Source organism: Tripterygium wilfordii, chromosome 4 (assembly GCF_013401445.1).
Source record: "Tripterygium wilfordii isolate XIE 37 chromosome 4, ASM1340144v1, whole genome shotgun sequence".
NCBI lineage: Eukaryota > Viridiplantae > Streptophyta > Magnoliopsida > Celastrales > Celastraceae > Tripterygium > Tripterygium wilfordii.
The window spans coordinates 9226235-9246058 of record NC_052235.1 but is presented as its reverse complement, the minus strand read 5'-3'; the positions used below and the strand labels follow the sequence as shown (position 1 = coordinate 9246058).

Below are 19824 nucleotides of genomic sequence, written 5' to 3'. Positions count from 1 at the left end.
CATGATTGAAGATCTTGGGTGATGGAGGTGAGAGATTTTGAGACAAAATGGAGTTTGGGGGTTGTTTAGGTTGGATGGTTTGAAGAGAATCGCGACATGGGTGTTTTTAAAACAACTCACGCATACAGATTTTGGGAGGTGTCCAGACACCTACCCATTTTTTTCCAAAAATTTACCTCAATTGAGGAATTTCGATCGATTAGAATTGCTTCCAATCGATCGGACTTTGACATTGCAGTCCCTATTTATATCTTTTTCCACCGGCACCTCTCCTATTCGATCTGAATTCATTTCTAAGAAATTTAATACTCCGAAATGAATCCCGAACACTTATTATCATCCCGAATCACTTGATATTAAATTCTAATGTTTTTAAACCACCAATTTGACTATTAAAACTTATCTACCCGGCTTAAATGGATACATACTCAACACGTGTCAATCCTACAAGGACTTTAAGAGGACGGGGTATTACACATCCAGCTTGGCTCAGCATCCAACTGGGCTACTATCATGTCAGTGGAGATACTTGGTTGAGGGAGTATCTCGATTTTGACTGAAGTAGGTCCTTTTGTCGAATAAACTGAAGCCAATCGAGCGAGGACATCTGCTTTCGTATTCTCCTCACTAGGTATATGGTTGATTTCTACCTTGGGGATCTTCGCCAAGAACTTCCTTATTGCGGTTAAGTATTTGACCATGTTGGGGCTTTAGCCTCATAGTCACCCTTCATCTGTTAAATTATAAGTTGAGAATCACTGTTGATCAGTAAGTTTTTGATTTCAAGTTCTACAGCCAACCTTAGCCTAGCCAGCTTCATACTCCGCCTCATTGTCTGATGCTTTGAAGTGGAAATGCAATGTGTGTTCCACACATATGCCCCCCAGACTGAGGAGGAGTATTCCAGCCTCATTTCCTTTCTGATTGGAAGAGCCATCCACAAAAAGGCTCCACTACTGATAGTCCTATTGGGCCGGTTCTACAAAAAAATCTACAAAGGCTTGAGCCTTGATTGCCTGCCTTGGTTTGTACTGAATGTCAAATTCGCTCAATTCTATGGACCATTTTATCAACCTTCCCGAAGTATCTGGCTTCTGTAGTATGTTCTTTAGTGGCTGATCAGTAAGGACCACAATTGTATGAGTTTGGAAGTAAGGTCACAATTTTCGAGCCGCAGTAAGTAAAGCTAAAGAAAATTTCTTTGCTTCAATGTAGCGGGTTTTTAACATCCACCATGACCTTATTGACATAGTAAACTGGCTTCTGCACTTTTTCTTCTTCCCTAATAAGAACTATACTTACTGCGCACTCTGACGTAGCAAGGTATAGGTACAAGATTTCTCCCTCCTTAGGACATGTTAGCAAGGGAGGTTGTCCGAGATAATCTTTTAGTCCTTCAAACGCCTTTTGACATTCCTCCGTCCACTGAAACTCCTTAGCCTTTTTCAAGGCTTGGAAGAAGGGTTGCAAGCACACAAATCGCATAAGTAATAAAAAGATGAGTAAATTATAGTTCCTATGAGGATATGTTGGCAATTAAAATCAATGTCAAACAAGCAACAACTATGTAAATTGGGGAAAAGGATTTGTGATTGGTTTTGTTTTTAACTAAACTAAATCAAGTAGTAAAAGAGCAATCCAGAGAACAACTAAAAACACAAATGTAATCAAGGATGGAAAATACTAGAATACTTAATTTCACTGCACTTTATCCGATTCAACTCACTTGGTCCCTTAATCCCTAATTACTATCTCTCAATTGACATTCGGTTTCCCTATCCTATCCAATGCTCCATTCCTGGTTACACCAAAAGTGCCTCTATCCCTAACTCCTATTATTCCTAACAATTGGGTTCAAGAGACAAAGGCCCATTAAAATTTATGGATTAACCGTGTAGTGATTGCATAGATCATGCCCCTATATTCCTATGGTTCATGCAACCTATATCGTCTATAGCAAGAGGCAAATCCTAGATATCTCCTTCCGGTCTCAATCTAGGCAACAAATCAATTGAATGATGGCCAAACATCCAAAAGCATAAAGCACACCCAATAAACAATCAATAAGAGATAGAAATCAAGTAATAAGGAAACCAAATTTATTGAATCATCAAGGTTTAGCTACATTAAGACCCTACTAAGAATTCTAGCCACTCATGAAGTCAATGTACATCATCAAGTAATGAAAATCAAACATAAAAACCAAGATAAAAGAGGAGAGAGAAAACCTCCTTGTGAACCTTCTTCTTCTCCAAGCTTCAATGGTGGCCTCCAAGCTCTCCTTCTCTCCCCCCATGAGTCTAGAATGTTGTCGAATCCTAAAAATCCTAAAAATCTACCTATTTATACCTAAACCCATATGTCGTTTATAATAAGCATTGGTGTCATTTTGAGTCAGACCCACATGAGTTTAGGGCGTTTTCAGGTAATTGGAAAATCTGAAATCGTAGATCTGGGCTGGGGACCGATCGATCGGTTTTTCTTGCTGTTAAAAACTGAAGTATGCCTAGCCGATTGATTGATTTTGCCCTCTGCTATTATTTTATCTTTTCTTCAATCTTTGATCTGATTTGACTCCTTTTCGTCTGATATGCTCCTAGGCACCTGTAATGTGAAAATATACATTTCTTAGGCAATATCGATCCTCAATTGACTCTAAACGATACAAGATTGCATGTAAAAGGATGTATAATTATATGTATATAATTAGCACATCAAGTATGCACCTGTCGCCTGACCTTGCAAGAAACCTCCTTATGCTGTTGCTCGGCCGGTTAACCTTTGTACTTCCTTAGGTGTGTTTGGAGGCTCCATTTGGAGTACGACCTCAACTTCATCTGAAATTTTGACAGTGTCAAATACCTTCTGAAGGTCAGAAGGGTGATATTCAACCTTACCACTCTTGACAACCATATCATCCACATAAGCTTCAACCATCATTCCTAGCTGATTAGCAAAAACATGATTGAAAAACCTTTGATAAGTGGCATCAACATTCTTCAGTCCGAAGGGCGTAGCTTTGTAGCAATATGTCCCTTCTGGAGTGATGAATGAAGTACTATCCTTATCTTTTGGGTTCATTTTAATCTAATGGTAGCCTGAGTATGCGTCCAAAAAACTAAGTAATTCCTGTTTAGAAGTAGTATCTACCAACTAATCATTCTTAGGAAGGAGATAATTGTCCTTTGGGCAGACTTTATTCAAATCTGTGAAGTCAAAACACTTGCGCCACTTCCCATTCGTACTTTTTACCATCACTACATTGGCCAACCAATCCAGGTATTGAGCTTCCCGTATGAAGCCTGCATCAAGTAATTTCTTTACTTCCTCCTTAATGGCGTTTTGCCTCTCCAAGCCAAAGTTTCGTTTCTTCTGCTTGACTGGATTAGTCCCTGATACAATGCTGAGACTATGGGAAATGACCTCCCTACTAATCCCTGTCATTTCGTTCGCACTCCATGCAAAATTTCAATGTTAATAAGGAGGAGCTTGGTTACCTCCTCAGCTAACTCTTTATCTAGCTATGATCCAATGAACAACTTCTTCTCAATTCATTCCTCTACCTTGATAGGAAGGAGATCTTCAACTGGAGTAGGTTTAATTATTTTTTCTTCCTCCCGAATGTCCAGACTACCGACTGAGATGGTGGTCCTTTATCTTTCAGATCGGTATAGTACATTATCCGAGCTAGCTTTTGGTCTCCTTTTACTTCCCCTACCCCATAGGAAATTGGGAACTTCATTTTGAGGTGGTAAGTAGAGACTATTGCCCGGATTTTATGAAGAAGTGGTCTCCCAATGATGGCATTGTAGGGCGTCCTTACATCCACCACTAATAGGCCAATCATATGCATGATAGTCAGAGGGTAAGTTACCAAAGTGACTTATAGGGATATTATTCCCTTGGGAATTCTTGACTCTCCTGCAAACACATATAACAGAGTAGAGAAAGTCTTCAACTTATCCTCTGAAATATTCATCTCCTTAAAAGCATGGTAGAACACGATGTCTACTGCACTACCATTGTCTATTAGGACCTTCCTTACTGTGATGTTGGCGATAACCGCTTCTACCACAAGTGCGTCATCATAGAGGTCTTGGACGTCTTCAACATCTTTTTCTTAGAATGTTATTCTTTTGTTATCCCTCCTAAGTCTTTTATTTTGCAGTGTGACTTCGTTAATTTGGGCATAAGCCCTTTCTACTGAGAAGCTTTTCCCTCCTATTGTTAGGCCTCCAACAATTATTCCGATAGTCCCAGCAGTTCCTCTTTGATGACGAAAAGAATCATCCCTTCTCCTTTGCCTTCTTCGGTCGTTATCCCTCTTGTCATCAGTTCTCCTTCTTTTTCCTTCTTGAGATAACCCCTCTTAATGAGGCTTTCAATCTCATCCTTCAATTGCCTAGAATCCTTGGTATCATGCCCATGGTCCCTATAGAACCAGCAATACATGACTGAAGTACGCTTTTTAGTTGGAGCACTCATTTTCTTAGGCCACTTCAAGATATCTCTATTCCCTACCTCCAAGAAGATGTTATGCAATGTGTTATTAAGAGGAGTGTAGGAACTATATCGTGGTGGTGGGCCTTGGTCAGTCTTCCTACCGGATTGATTATCCTTCCTCTTATCACTTTTTCCCTCCGATCTTTCTAGCTTCTTGCTTGGTGGAGGTAAGTCTTTCTCAATTTTTCTCGAGGAGTTTGAGCCTTTTTTGGATGAGGCCGAGGAAGAAGAAAACTGAGAAATTTTCGTCATATCTTCAGACTGCATGAACTTATCCCCCCTAATATATAGTTCCCCCATGCACTTCGAGCGCTTTTTAATTAATGACCGCACGTACACTTCATCCCTGACCGTCCTTACCAAAGCTAAAATGACTACTTCTACCTAGACATATGGGATTTCAAAACTTGCCCTATTGAACCTTGCAAGGAATGACCGAAGTGATTCTCCTATCTCATGGCCAAGATTCATCAGGTCAAGATTGGTTTTTTCCGTTTTACGTGCGGCGGAGAAGTGAAGTGCAAGTTTCTCAGACAAGTCCCCAAAACTTGTCACACTATGTCGTGGCAGTTGGTTAAACCAAGTTCTTGCTGGTCAAAAAATGGTTGATGGGAAGATCTTACACATTATCAAGGTGTTTGCCCCCGGACACTCCATCATTGATTGAAACCCTGGATATGGTCGCAAGGGTTAGTTAACCCTTCATACTTCTCTAATTTTGGAACCATGAGGTGACAGGGCATTTTAGCTTCAAGAACTTTAGGAGCTAAGGGGGTTAGCGTACTGTTCCACACTCCCTCCATTGGAGACATTCCTTGTAGGGTAGCGATCTTTTTTGTTCGTCTCATCTAGGTGCCGGCCAACCTCTTCATTGTAGGTAGTTTCATTTCTCGCCAACGGTACCATCTGGGTTCCCTCTTCGGGCTGGTCCCTTAGACTTACCGGATTGTGAACTCCTCACTTCCTCATTATTTTGAACTTCTTGGTTTGGTGGGGGTACTTCTTGTCGACCTGCAGCTTGGTTCGCTTGTGACTGCTGGTTCATAATTAGTTTAGTCAACATTTGTACCTGCTGGAAGAGTTGTTGGAACTGCTCTTGAGTGCAGAGTACTTCGAACGATCCAACCTGGGGGTTCGATAGGTCAGTTTGGCCAGCACCATCTCCATGGTGTTCTTAGGGGTTATTTCCTTATTCACTGTTGGGATCGGTACGGTCAACAACGCGACGACTTGTCTCCAAAGTGGAGGCAACATTCCTTCTCTGTCTGACCATTGTGAGTTTCTTTTGGGGAAGTTTACTTCATTGGTAGATCTGACTTTAGTAAGGTATGGCTGAACCTTACTACCTAGGTTGGATGGGACGGACCACCTTGGTTGGAAGGAGTGTACTAGGAATGTCAGTCGTGACCTTCCTATCACGTGGTCCAGACATCTTACTTCGGTGAACAACCGAAGTAGTGCCTTCGATTCTGTAGTTTGGCCTCTTCTTGGTCATACCGAAGTAGCTACTTCGGTCATAACGAAGTAGGAGCTTCGGCTGCCGACTGGTCTTGGCATAGCTGTCACTTATGTGCCACGTGTCCAACTTTTATTGATAGGGATATTTTGGTAATATCAGTTTCAATAGAATTGCTTTTCATTCCCCAACTCTAATCATCATGGATTCTCTATAAACATTTATTAGTCATACCAATCTTTCCAAGGGTGGTGGATCTTCACTTCACTCACTCCTCTGTCTCCATTTTGTGCATCCTTCCAGAAGGCTTTGGTCATTCTATGTGCAATATGCTTTTATTGAATTTTGTATTGAGCTTGCAGCAGAGGAAGCTATCAATTACTTCAACAAATCTTACCTTGACACTTGCAGAATCATGTGTGAGGTATGTACACGCCTTCATTCTTTGTTTGTTATGTTGTTTGCGTTCTCCTCTCTTTGTTCGCATGGTTTAGGTAGTTTTCTATTTCGCTGCCTCTGTTGATTAATCTTTGTGTTGATTATGATGATTTAAATCTTATCTGGTACGTTATTCTTCAGTTTCGGAATTGGCTAAAAAATTCTGTGAAAAATGGAAGTTTCAATATGCTTATTCCGTGTGGTATTCATGGTTTCTCTCTTTTTGGATCTTTTGGTTTGCGGAGTCTCATAGATTTCTTAGCAAGTTTGTCAATGCACCATACTTGGAAACACATAATTTCCAACTAAGGTGTTCCACTGCGATTTAAAAGCATCTGAATACACGTTGAAGTTTAAATGTCTTTGTGTTGATTTGTAAGTTGTTTGAAACCTTTTTAAGTATAAGAAGCAGTGCGGAAAATTTGCAGATTGTGATGTTGATCTTGATTCTCATTTGTACTACTGACCACAATGGCCGAGCAATTCACCAAACTTCTGTTAGTCTGCAGACTATTTTGGGATGCTAAAAAAACAGGGGGAATCATAAACCGAAGGAGCTCCGACAAGGTAGGTTTAGCTTTTCTTATATTGAGATGTTGGGTGTTTGAACTGGTTTGTTTATGTAATGAATTAATTTGTGAGAAACATTCATCGCCATTCCTTCTGTGACTTCTCAGCATGCAAATGTGTGTGGCTATTGTGAAAGCTACATGCATTTGAATGCTATGCAAGCTTTATCTTGAACCATAAGTTTGATAAATTAAAGCTTTCTGGCACATGTATTGTTCTCATCATTTTTAAAGTCGCAAGGCATCCAAAAGTTCATACTTCATCACCCTCTTGTTGTGCTATGTGTACATGTTGAAGTGCTCCATCGGCATACATACACATATACCCAAATCACAGTAGGTGTACTTAATCCTACATGTTAATTGTTATTTTGGAATCATTGGTTTGGATTTGACCATGGACAACATATATATTTCTTGCTAAATCATTTTCTCTAATTGCTTCCTCAACTGCATAGTTGAATCTTTATTGGTTTGTGGATATTTGCCATGTTGGCTGTGTGATTCAATTGTATTGGTTGCTTAGACCTGAATGACTCCCTCCGCAATTTTTTGCCATTCAGGTTTGTACCCACTCAATGAGTTTTGTTCCCTGATCATGCTATCTTCCTATAGTAAGAAATCATGGAGACATGATATGCTTCTTAGAGATCTTTCTGCAGTGTTAATTTGATTCTTCCTACAAAATTATAGATCCCATGTAATGTAGACTTCGATACAAATCTATGTATAAGTGGATGTTGACTCATCTGTTTGTTTTGTATTAACAAAGTACCCTTTGTATATAGTTTTATTGAGGGAGAGGACAAATACTACTATTAACTAATGCAGGTAAATTGTTCTTATTGATTTTCTTTTATGCAGTGAGAGGGCAAAGGCTACTACTACAAAGCAAAGTTCTTATGTGTTGAGGAGATCTTGCAATCGTTTCCTCAACAGTGGAGGACGACCTCCGTGACTCGAACCCTGAACCTTGGTTTTGTGGGCGAGAGTGACTACCATTACACCGGATGCTGCGGCCTTTGCTGTCAAGAATGGACCACACCATTCTAACAAAACTTATGCCTCACAGAATGCACACCTCAAGTGTGATCGATGCAATCTTACAAGGCATACAATTGATAATTGCCGAGCACACCTCAAGTGTGATTATTGCAACTTCAAGGGGCAGACTGTTGATGCATGCCGAAAGTTGAAGAGGGCCAATCTCTATGGTGACAAAAAGGGGAATTCAAGTTTCTCTTCCAAGGCTCACTATGCCAATTCCAAGATCGATAAGCATGAGACATAATCATCATCTTATAATCTCACAGCAAATCAATATCACAATCTTGTTGCACTCATTGACCAGAACAAAACAACTAGCATGGCAAATCAAGTGGGCTCAGCCTCCACACTGAGTAATCTGTCAAGTACCGACCCTTGCACAGATTTTTTTAATTCAGAAATTAAGTGGATTTTTGACACAGGAGCAACCGATCATATGGTTTGTACACCTCGATTTATGCATTCTAGTATACATGTTGCCAATTGTCATGTGCACTTGCCAAACCATGCTCTTGCCCGTGTAACTCACATAGGGTGCACTTGCCAAACCATGCTCTTACCGGTGTAACTCACATAGGCACAATACGGTTCTCCGAAAACTTCATCCTTTATAATGTGCTATGTATTCCATCCTTCAGATTAAATTTAATATCTATTGCCAAGCTTACAAAGAATTCCCCCAGCCATGCCACTTTCACTAACAATCTTTGTTTGATTTAGGACCAACATTCGGGGAAGACGATTGGGACGGGAATTGAGCGAGAAGAGCTCTACTACTTGGATATTTCGAAGAACTCTGGGTGCTATTCTGTTTCCATTGCTAGTTCCATCAGTTCCACTATCTGTCACCAACGCCTTGGCGATCCTTCCAATAAAAGTTCACAAGCATTGTCTTTGCTTTCCAAAACTCTACCATTTTGTCCTATTGAAAATTGCAACACTTAGTGGGGCTAAATATTTCTTCACTATTGTTGATGATTTTTCACGATGCACGTGGGTTTATCTCTTACATAGAAAGTCTGATGCACGTGATTATCTCATTAGCTTTATCAATTTTTTTGAGACACAATTTGCTTCCCACATAAAATTGTTCACAGTGATAATGGGGCAAAGTAGAACGACAATAGTGTCCTATTGGGAAAAAAATCCAGAAGCGAACCCTTAAAATAAATTATTTTATGACTAATTAAATTTTTGTAAATAAATTACTTTTAACTTAACAACTGAACCCAAAAAAATAAGATTTAATCATTATTTTATATTTTGTTTATGTTTTATTTTTTTAACTAATTAAACTTTGTAAATACACGTGCCCCTCATTTTATGACTAATTGTTTGTTTTATTTTTATCTGTATTGTAGATACATGTGTCGCACATTCTGTAAAATATCTATCAAATTAACGAATTAAACAAAATATTTTTCAAATTAAAAAAAAATTGCTTCCGTCTACCGGTCTACGAGATGGAAGGAGGCCGGCTTCGGTGAGATGGTGTTTGGCAGCTTGCAAAACCGTCGGTCGGTGCGCAGCAACTGAGTTCTTAAACGGACCCAGTTTTTTGGACTTCTTTTCAATTTAGACCTGCTTGACTAATATAAGTGTGAAAAAGAAGAGAAAAAAAAGAAAAAATAAAAAATACAACTTGGTGCCTTTATGGCCCTGGGCCCAAAGCACAGCTTTGCCTGCTTTGCCTCTTGGCCGACACTGACACTGTATTCAGTGATCAAAAATTATACAAAAATCCAAGAGACTTTGGAGTCCGGTAAACTAGATTATAATTAATTGTAAAAAAGTGTAATCACTAAAATATCTTTTTAAAAAAGTACATTGGGTATCATCTTTTACCAAAATAACCTCAAATTTGATTTTCTCTCTCCACGAATTGTGATACAATAGTGATACTTTTAAATAGAAGATTCAATTTAGTGTTCAATTTATATTTTTGGCTCATAAAATGACGATATTAATGTTCAAATGTAAATTTGATAGCATTACATGTCTTTCTGGTTCAATTATGTCATTTTAGTGGATTTTTGGTGTTGGTGATACTATAGTGATACATCTCTGCAGTTGTCAATGTTTTTCCAAAACGAGCAAGAGATGTACAAACGAAGAAAAGAAAACCAAGAAAGGAAAAGTAATTAGGAAGAAGAAGTATGCATATTGGTTCAATTGTATCATTTTAATGAAGTTTTGGTGTTCGTGATACTATAGTGATACATCTCTGCACTTGTAAATGTTTTTCCAAAACGAACAAGAGAGGTAACCAAGAAAAGAAAATCAAGAAAGGAAAAGTAATTAGGAAGATGAAGTATGCATACTAGTTTCATCATTTTAGTGGTTTTTTGGTGTTGGTGATACTATAGTGATACATCTCTGCAAAAAACGAACCAGAGTCTAGATCTGCAAAAAAACAAAGCACAGCTCAGATTGAACAACGAAGCATAGTCCAGATCTGTCAAAAACGAAGTAGAGCAACTCGACGCAGTCCAGATTGAGCAACGACGAAGAAGGAGATGAAGAGAGGAGAAACTCGGCCAAAAACGGAGAAGAAGGCAACGAAGAACAAATTCAGATCAAGAACCAGAAGAAGAAGAAGAAGAAGAAGGAGAGAAAGAATGAGATAACTTTTAGTAGAGAAGAAGGAGAGAAAGAGAGGATACATTAGAGTTGGATAGTTGGAGGGAGAAGAAGAAGAAGAAGAAGGAGGGTATTGTAGGTATTAACTAAAAAATTTCTTAAGTCAGACGACCAAATTACCCTTAAATTACACTTTTTTACAATTTTAAAAATGTCCATGACCTTTTTACAATTAAGTTGTCTAAAGTGCTCTTACTGTCAATTGTCCGAAAATCCAATCATTCTAAACAATCAATCTAGGTCATTAATTAATATAAGTGTAAGAACTCACTGTCGCAACCGGGGTCATGACGCGGACCGGCGATGAAAGGATGAAAAATGTTTTAGAGTCGCCACCAATTGATTTGAGTGCAATTGGACACTAAAAAATGGTCTACGAACCAGAAAATGGGTAAGGGGGTCTATTGAGTGTGGGGAAGGTGTTAGGCACCCCACAACTCCCTAAAAGGTTACCTAGATTGATCTATGTGCTTTTTCTTGAAAAGTTATTTGTCCAATATAGATGATATTTTGATTTGAAAAGATAACATAATTAAAGCATAGGCAGGAGCTGAATGTCATCAAGTCCTCTTCCTAATTAACTTCAATTTAGTTACCATTACGTTTTCGAGTACAAATGATACATTAATTTGAAGAGATAACATAATTAAAGCCTAGGCAGGAGCTAAATGTCATCAAGTCCTCCTCCTAATGAACTTTAATCTAGGTATCTAGTAAATTAATTTATCATTGTGTTTAGAAATACAAATGACACTTTAATTTGAAAAGATAACGTAATTAAAGCCTAGGCAGGAGTTGAATGTCGTCAAGTCCTCCTCCTAATGAACTTTAATTTAGGTATCTAGTAAATTAAATTACCATTTACATTAAGGATAGCACAATTAAAGTCTAGGCAGGAGCTGAATGTCATCAAGTCCTCCTCCTAATTAACTTTAATTTAGGTGTCTAGTAAATTAATTTATCATTATGTTTAGAAATACAAATGACACTTTAATTTGAAAAGATAACATAATTAAAGTCTAGGCAGGAGCTGAATGTCATCAAGTCCTCCTCCTAATGAACTTTAATTTAGGTATCTAATAAATTAAATTACCATTTCCATTTTGTTTAAATAAGAATAGCACAATTAAAGTCTAGGCAGGAGCTGAATGTCATCAAGTCCTCCTCCTAGTTGACTTTAATGTAATATCCATTAATTTGTTTTTATGAAGAGTTGGTAAAAACGTGATTATTGAATTGATGGATTGGTAAAACTAAACCCCTAAACATACATACTAATTACGTTAAACATAAATAAAACTAAACTACACTAATCTACTTTTCATTATTTCCGCTACCCTATTGCATGACTTACATTTACAAAGATATACATGCCAAGTAAAAATAAGATAAAAATATACAAATAATGAAATATAAAGATAAAAATACAAATTTAAATATGGCCCATAGAGCCCATTAATAGCTCAAACCCGGTCCAATCTCCAAATGAACTCTCCGGCCCCAAACGAAGTCAAGTCCGGCGCGGTCCGCAACCAAAAATCAACAAGAGAATTGATCAAAATTAAATGCTCAAATGTAATCAAAATCCAAGTTAAGTCAAATCCACATTAGAAGATTTATACATATAAACACGATTTTCCAATTTCATATAAATATATACTTTTCAATTTAAATCTGGAAAGTCCTAAATGCCAAAATCACATTCCAACAAAGCTTGACCGATCAATCAGAGTATCCATCCGATCAATCGGACATGAACCAGAACCAACATGGGCAATATTTCACTAATTTATCATCAAGCAAACACAATACGCAACCAACAGCAACATCATCTATTGAGATCTCAAATTAATCGGATAAAATATATAGAAAAAACTTTGAGGGATAGCAGGGTAAACAATTATTGTAAAAGAGGTAGAAAGCCTAACAGAATAAACAAGTCAAACAGGGTCAACACCAGCAGAAATTTGCATCTCACTCTCCACAACCAAACTAGATCTCAATCCAGAACTATCCTCAATTAAACATCACACTAAACCTCAATCAAACAACCCCAAAACACAGATATTAAAACATAGAGAATAAGCCAACATCAATTAATTTCAGACAGAGATTCATATATTGAAATCAGGCATATTTCATGATAATAGAACCAAAGTGAAACTCAAAAATACAAGCAAAAAACCAAAGCAAGAATATTGCAGGAGAACCGGAAATTACCTTCTCTTTTTCTTATAGACTTCCTCTCCTTCCTTTTCTTTTTCTTTTCCTTCTTTTGGTGTCGTCGGCTCCTTCTCTCAAAACCCCCCAAACCTCTATTTTCGTTTTTTCATTCCCTTTTTCCTTTTATCTCTCACGGTTTTTCTCTATCTGTGCCCTCTGCTGTTTTTTCCTCTCTTAAACCCTCTTTTGTTCACCTTGTGCGGCTGCCCCTTTTCTCCCCTCTCACAATTTTTTTTTTGTTTTTTTCTCTCCCTTAACTTCGGCTACCCTCTCCCTTTTAACTTATCTTTATTTTAAAAAATCCCAAAATGCCCCCATGAACCCTATTTACCTCTCCTTCTCTAAAACCCTCAAGACTTACATTTTTGTCTTTTCCTTATTTTTGTGAAACCCTAATAAAGGAACCACCTTTCTCTCTTAGGGATTTTCTTTTGTTTATTATTTATTTAAATGTCCTATTTTTTAGATATTTTCTAGGGTTTAGTTATATTGGGCTTGGGTTGGAATTTTTATGGGCTTATGGTCCAAGAAATAGGCTTTAGGATTTTTTGCATGCTTATGGGTCCAAGAAACAGGCTTTGAATTTTTTGTGAGATTACGGGCTCCAGAACGGGCTTTTGAATTATTGTTATTATTATTGTATTTTTTACTTTCATTAATTAAATTTTATTTTTTAATTTTTTATTATTTTTTTTTTTTGGGCCGGACGAAAACCTGGTACTACAGCTGCCCCCTTTGTATGTCTTTTATGAAATAAAAGACAAACAAAGGTGTAGTCAACCGAGTTTCGTACGGGAACTGAAATGCGCGGGATCACTGTGGCCATTCCCGGCTTGGCCAACTGTTTGTGCAAGAAAATAAAGGGCACGGGATCACAAGGCCATTCCCGGCTTGGCCAAATATTGGTGCAGAAAAATAAAAGGCACGGGATCACAAGGCCATTCTCGGCTTGGCCAAATGTTTGTGCAGAAAATAAAGGGCACGGGATCACAAGGCCATTCCCGGCTTGGCCAAATGTTGGTGCAGAAAATAAAGGGCACGGGATCACAAGGCCATTCCCGGCTTGGCCAAATGTTGGTGCAGAAAAATAAAAGGCACGGGATCACAAGGTCTTGGCCAAATGTTTGTGCAGAAAATAAAGGGCACGGGATCACAAGGCCATTCCCGGCTTGGCCAAATGTTGGTGCAGAAAAATAAAGGGCACGGGATCACGAGGCCATTCCCGGCTTGGCCAAATGTTTGTGCAAGAAAAATAAAGGGCACGGGATCACAAGGCCTTTCCCGGCTTGGCCAAATGTTTGTTTGAATTTATGCAAGAAAATATCCATAAGTGTATGAATGCATGAAGAAAATTGTATTTTCATTTATTTTTCTCATTTTGAAAATTTGATTTTGGTTAATAGTCGTAGGCACCATCACCCCTATCATCCTACAATCATCCATCATGAGAAGACTGCACTTTTGATTCCACCCTATCTTCAATCTGCCATGTTACGCTTATTCTTGTATCTTTCATTCTCTTTTTGTCTGGTCTTTCCATCGATTTACTGCTTCCATCTTATTTCCATCAAATCCGACATACCTTTAACGCCAAACAAAAGCTTTTCGACTCCAAAATCTCTTGGGCCCCGCTATGTCTTTTAACATAATATAATTTCTTTTAGCTCTCTTGGAATTAAGAACACCACAATCTCTTCGGCTCCACCATGCTTTTTAGCGCCATTTAATTTCTTTTAGCTCCTTTACAGTCAAGAACACCAAAATCTCTCAAGTTCCTGCTAAGAACAATGTCCTGATACACTTGTCATGATTCTTTTAATACTTTACTTAACTGTCAAATAAATTCAATAGTATGGCAATGCTTGTACTACATGAGATTTCTGAAGGCAAGATATACAAGCAATAAAAATCGTGAAGAACACAAGCAATGAATAAGGAATTCAGAAATGAATTGAATGACCTCAGAGAGTTTTATTTAGAATAGATAGATAACAGGAGAGACTGATCAAGTATATATATGATTCAAGAGGGTTAGGAATAAAGGAAATAGTAGAAATTTTTACAAGATATAAAATGAGATAACTTTGATTCCGCACAAAACTGCCCCAGTTTTGTGTGCCCCCATTTTGCAATTATTGAATCTGACCACTTCTATATCGATCTTCTCCTTCGCAGACTCATCATGCGTACCCCTGAACATAACCAATCCACCCGTGTACAGCCTCGCTATCTGTCATTCATTGTATTTCCTTATATTCATCTCAAATCCTCGAAGGCCTTTGCCTCCTTCCCCTTAGTTGTTTTCACCACACCTTTCTGATCTCAATATTATTTGAAGCTCCCAGGAAGGGTTTTCACTTTAGTAGAGACTTTTCTTTTTTCCCTAATTTTTGCCTGAAGCGCCCACGAGGGGTTTTCACTTCAGCGGGATTTTTATGGCTCTAATTTTTGCCTAGACCGCCCTTTCGGGTTTTCAATCTAGCGAGCTTTTAACTCTAATTTTTGCCTAGATCGCCCTTTCAGGTTTTCAATCTAGCGAGTTTTTTTTTTTTTTTTTTTTTTAACTCTAATTTGTGCCTAGACTGCCCTTTCGGGGTTTCAATCTAGCGAGTTTTTTTTTTTTTTTTTTTTTTTTTTTTTTTTTTTGCTATGGGTAATACTTTTTGATGGCGTCTGCATTCACCGGATTAGGCAATTCTTCTCCATCCATTCTTGTCAAAATTAATGCCCCTCCTTCAAAGGCTTTCTTCACCACATATGGTCCCTCATAATTCGGTGTCCACTTCCCTCGGTGATCCTTTTGAGGCGGCAAGATCATCTTCAACACTAAATCTCCTTCCCTGAAACTGCGAGGTCGAACTTTCTTATTATGTGCTTTCATCAATCTTCTTTGATACAATTGCCCTTTACAAATTGCTCTTAGTCTTCGTTCTTCAATCAAATTCAACTGCTCATAACGCATTCGAGTCCATTATGATTCTTCCAATCCTGCCTCCAGAACTACTCGAAGGGATGGAACCTCCACTTCAATAGGCAAAACCGCTTCCATGCCATACACCAAGGAGAAAGGCGTCTCCCCGGTAGATGTCCGTATTGAGGTCCGATAACCATATAGAGCAAAAGGGATCTTCTCATGCCAATCTTTGTAATTCTCTGTCATCTTCCCAATGATCTTCTTGATATTCTTATTCGCCGCTTCGACAGCCCCATTCATCTTCGGACGGTAAGGAGTCGAATTATGGTGATAAATTTTAAATTGGTCACAAAAATCCTTCACCATTTTACTGTTGAAATTCGTGCCATTATCAGTGATAATTCTTTCTGGGACTCCATATCGACAAACAATCTCTTTCCTCAAAAACCGAACAACCACGCTACTTGTCACATTAGAATACGAAGCAGCCTCCACCCATTTGGTAAAATAATCGATAGCAACCAGAATAAACCGATGCCCATTAGAAGCCTTCGGCTCAATTGGACCGATGACATCTAATCCCCACATTGAGAAAGGCCATGGTGATGTCAACACATGCAATGGATTAACTGGAACATGTGTTCTGTCTGCATAAATCTGACACTTGTGGCATCTGTTTGCATAACTTATACAGTCCCTCTCCATGGTTAACCAATAATACCCTGCACGAATAATCTTCCGTGCCATTGCATATCCACTGGAATGAGTCCCACATATTCCTTCATGAATTTCCTCCATTATTTGTTTAGCCTCAGCAACATCAACAAAACGTAAGAAAACTATCCCATCATTCCTTTTATAAAGAACATTTCCACTCAAGAAGAAAGATCCTGCCAGTCTCCTGATGGTACGCTTATCATTCTCTGATGCCCCTGATGGATATTCTTTCTTTTCAATGTACTGTTGAATATCATGATACCACGGTTTACCATCAGGCTCTCCCTCTAAATTTGAACAGTAACCTCGAACTTCTCGTTTCTCAATTTTAATTAGCTGCACTTCCCCTTTTAGGTCTACATCAAACATTGCCGCCAAAGTCGCCAAAGCATCCGCTATTTGATTCTCCTCTCTTGGGATATGATCAAACTCAATCCAATCAAAAAACTTAACTAACTTTTTGATATGTTGGTAATATGGAATGAGCTTGTCATCTTTAGTTTCCCACTCATCATTCAATTGCCTAATAACCAACTGTGAGTCACCATAGACCTGTAGCCTCCTAATCCCCATATCGATAGCAACTTGAATTCCCATCGTACATGCTTCATACTCAGCCACATTGTTAGTACATTCGAAATATAACTTAGCTGTAAACGGGATAATATTCTCATCGGGTGATATTAACACTGCACCAATTCCACATCCCATGATATTAGAAGCCCCATCGAACAACATAGTCCACTTTGCCAAATCCTTCTGATTCCCTTCTTCTATCGACACAGCCATGACATCAATATCTGGAAACTTCAAATCCATAGACTGAGCATCATCAATTGCTCCATCTGCCAAATAATCTGCTATCGCACTCCTTTTGATTGCCTTCTGTGTAACATACAAAATATCATATTCTGATAACAACATCTGCCATTTAGCTATCCTCCCTGAAAGAGAAGGTTTCTCAAAAATGTATTTGATAGGGTCCATTCTGGAAATCAACCACGTCGTATGATAAAGCATGTATTGTCTAAGCCGATGTGCAGCCCAAACCAAAGAGCAACACGTTTTCTCCAACATCGAATAATTTGCTTCACAACTAGTAAACTTCTTGCTTAAGTAATAAATGGCATGCTCTATCCTTCCCGATGAATCATGCTGTCCAAGCACACATCCCATCGAACTATCTGAGACAGTCAAATAGAGAATAAGCGGCCTGCCAGCTACAGGAGGCATCAACACTGGAGGACTTTTCAAGTATTGCTTGATCTTTTCGAATGCAATCTGACAATCTTCGTTCCACTCAGTAGAGTTACTCTTACGCAATAATTTAAAGATAGGTTCACAAGTAGCTGTCAACTGTGAAATGAATCTGGCAATGTAATTTAACCTTCCCAAGAAACCCCTAACTTCCTTTTCTGTCCGAGGGGGTGGCATCTCCAAGATCGCCTTCACTTTATCAGGATCTACCTCAATTCCTTTCCTGCTTACAATAAAACCTAATAACTTCCCCGAGGTTGCCCCAAATGTGCACTTAGCTGGATTCAACTTCAATTGATGCTTCCTTAATCGATCAAACAACTTCTGGAGATTCACAATATGATCTTCATCTTCTTTGGATTTTGCTATCATATCATCGACATATACTTCAACTTCTCTATGCATCATGTCATGAAACAAAGTGACCATGGCTCGTTGATAAGTAGCACCGGCATTCTTCAGACCAAACGGCATGACTTTATAGCAAAAGGTTCCCCAGAGGGTAATGAAAGTCGTTTTCTCACGATCCTCTGGTGCCATCTTGATCTGATTGTAACCCGAAAATCCATCCATGAAAGAGAAAGTTGAATGTCTAGCTGTATTATCCACTAAAACATCAATATGGGGAAGTGGAAAATTATCCTTCGGGCTTGCACGATTGAGATCTCTATAATCGACACACATCCGAACCTTACCATCCTTCTTGGGAACAGGTACAATATTTGCCACCCATTCAGGGTATCTAGTCACTGCTAAAAAACCAGCATCGAACTGCTTCTTCACTTCATCTCTTATCTTCAAAAGCATATCTGCCTTTAATCTCCTCAACTTTTGTTTCACTGGAGTACATTCTGGAATTAATGGCAACTTGTGAACAACAATACTTGTATCAAGACCGGGCATATCCTGATAAGACCATGCAAAGACATCCTGGTAACTATGCAACAAATCTATCAATTTCTTCTTATTCTCTCCTTCGAAGGCAGCTCCTACCTTAACCTCCTTTTTCTCCGTTTCAGTTCCCAAATTAACAACTTCTGTTACCTCTTGATGAGGCTTTATTAGTTTCTCTTCCTGATTGACTTGTCTTAACATTTCAGGTAAAATCTCAATTTCTTCCTCTATTTCATAGTCAGATTCAACATTGCTAATGGGTGCATCAAAATCTGGTTCATTAAGTTCGTCATCTTCGTTATCATCATTTTCAATCCTGTGAAAGAAATGAATAAAAATGGTTTTGAGAATGGAGAACAAAACTTAAATGGAAATGGAGAAACATGAATATGGATGACTGTCAAAAGACTTTCATTTCATGGAAAAGGGAATATGTACAAAGATAGAACATGCAATCGCCATACTATAAAATTTATTGAAAGCAAAGTAAAGCATGCTCATTACAAAAGACCCAAACGAAGGCCGTGAGCTGGGCCCACGATGGTAGTGCACTCGGGATTACTCTTGCAAGTTCTTGAGAGATACTGGGAGCTCCAGACTGGTCCAGTTGCCTAATTTGAAATTTGAAGGACGCGAGATGACAAAGCAAGGTCTAGCAGCCGAACTCTGTTCCTCTTCCACCACAGCAACTTGGAAGTCTTCAAACTGATCACACATATTTGCCAAAATTGCCCCAATTTTATCAGCCGATTTTTCAACTGGCAGTTTTCCAAAAACTGCCCCAGTATCAGCCAAACTTATCTTGTTCTGCATTCCTCCATACAAAAAACTGTCATAAAGCCAAGGAATCGGTTTCTTTTCAACTTCCAGCTCCTTTCCTTCCAGACGAGCAAACCTCTTTGCCTGTTTTTCTGCCTGCGCACGATTCCTGTCAACCCTAGTTGGCTTATAACCCAACCCCAACGTTCTGGATGTTTCACCAAAGGGACTCCTGTGCCATCAAACAAACTGAATTTTGGTAGTACAAAGTCATGTGGAACATTCAAATTCTTCACCAAGCACAAATTGGCTGGGTTCAGCATCCCTACAGCATTGAAACCCTCCATGGCTCTTAATCTTTTCTCCAACTTCTTGATAGCATCTATTGAGCTACTTTCTTCATTCTG

The 19824-nt window shown here is 38.6% G+C and overlaps 1 pseudogene; it reads right to left on the bottom strand.

Moving 5' to 3' along the window:
• Positions 1–7967: 7967 nt before the first annotated feature.
• Positions 7968–18859, bottom strand: LOC119996923 (annotated as a pseudogene).
• Between the last annotated feature and the right edge of the window lie 965 nt (positions 18860–19824).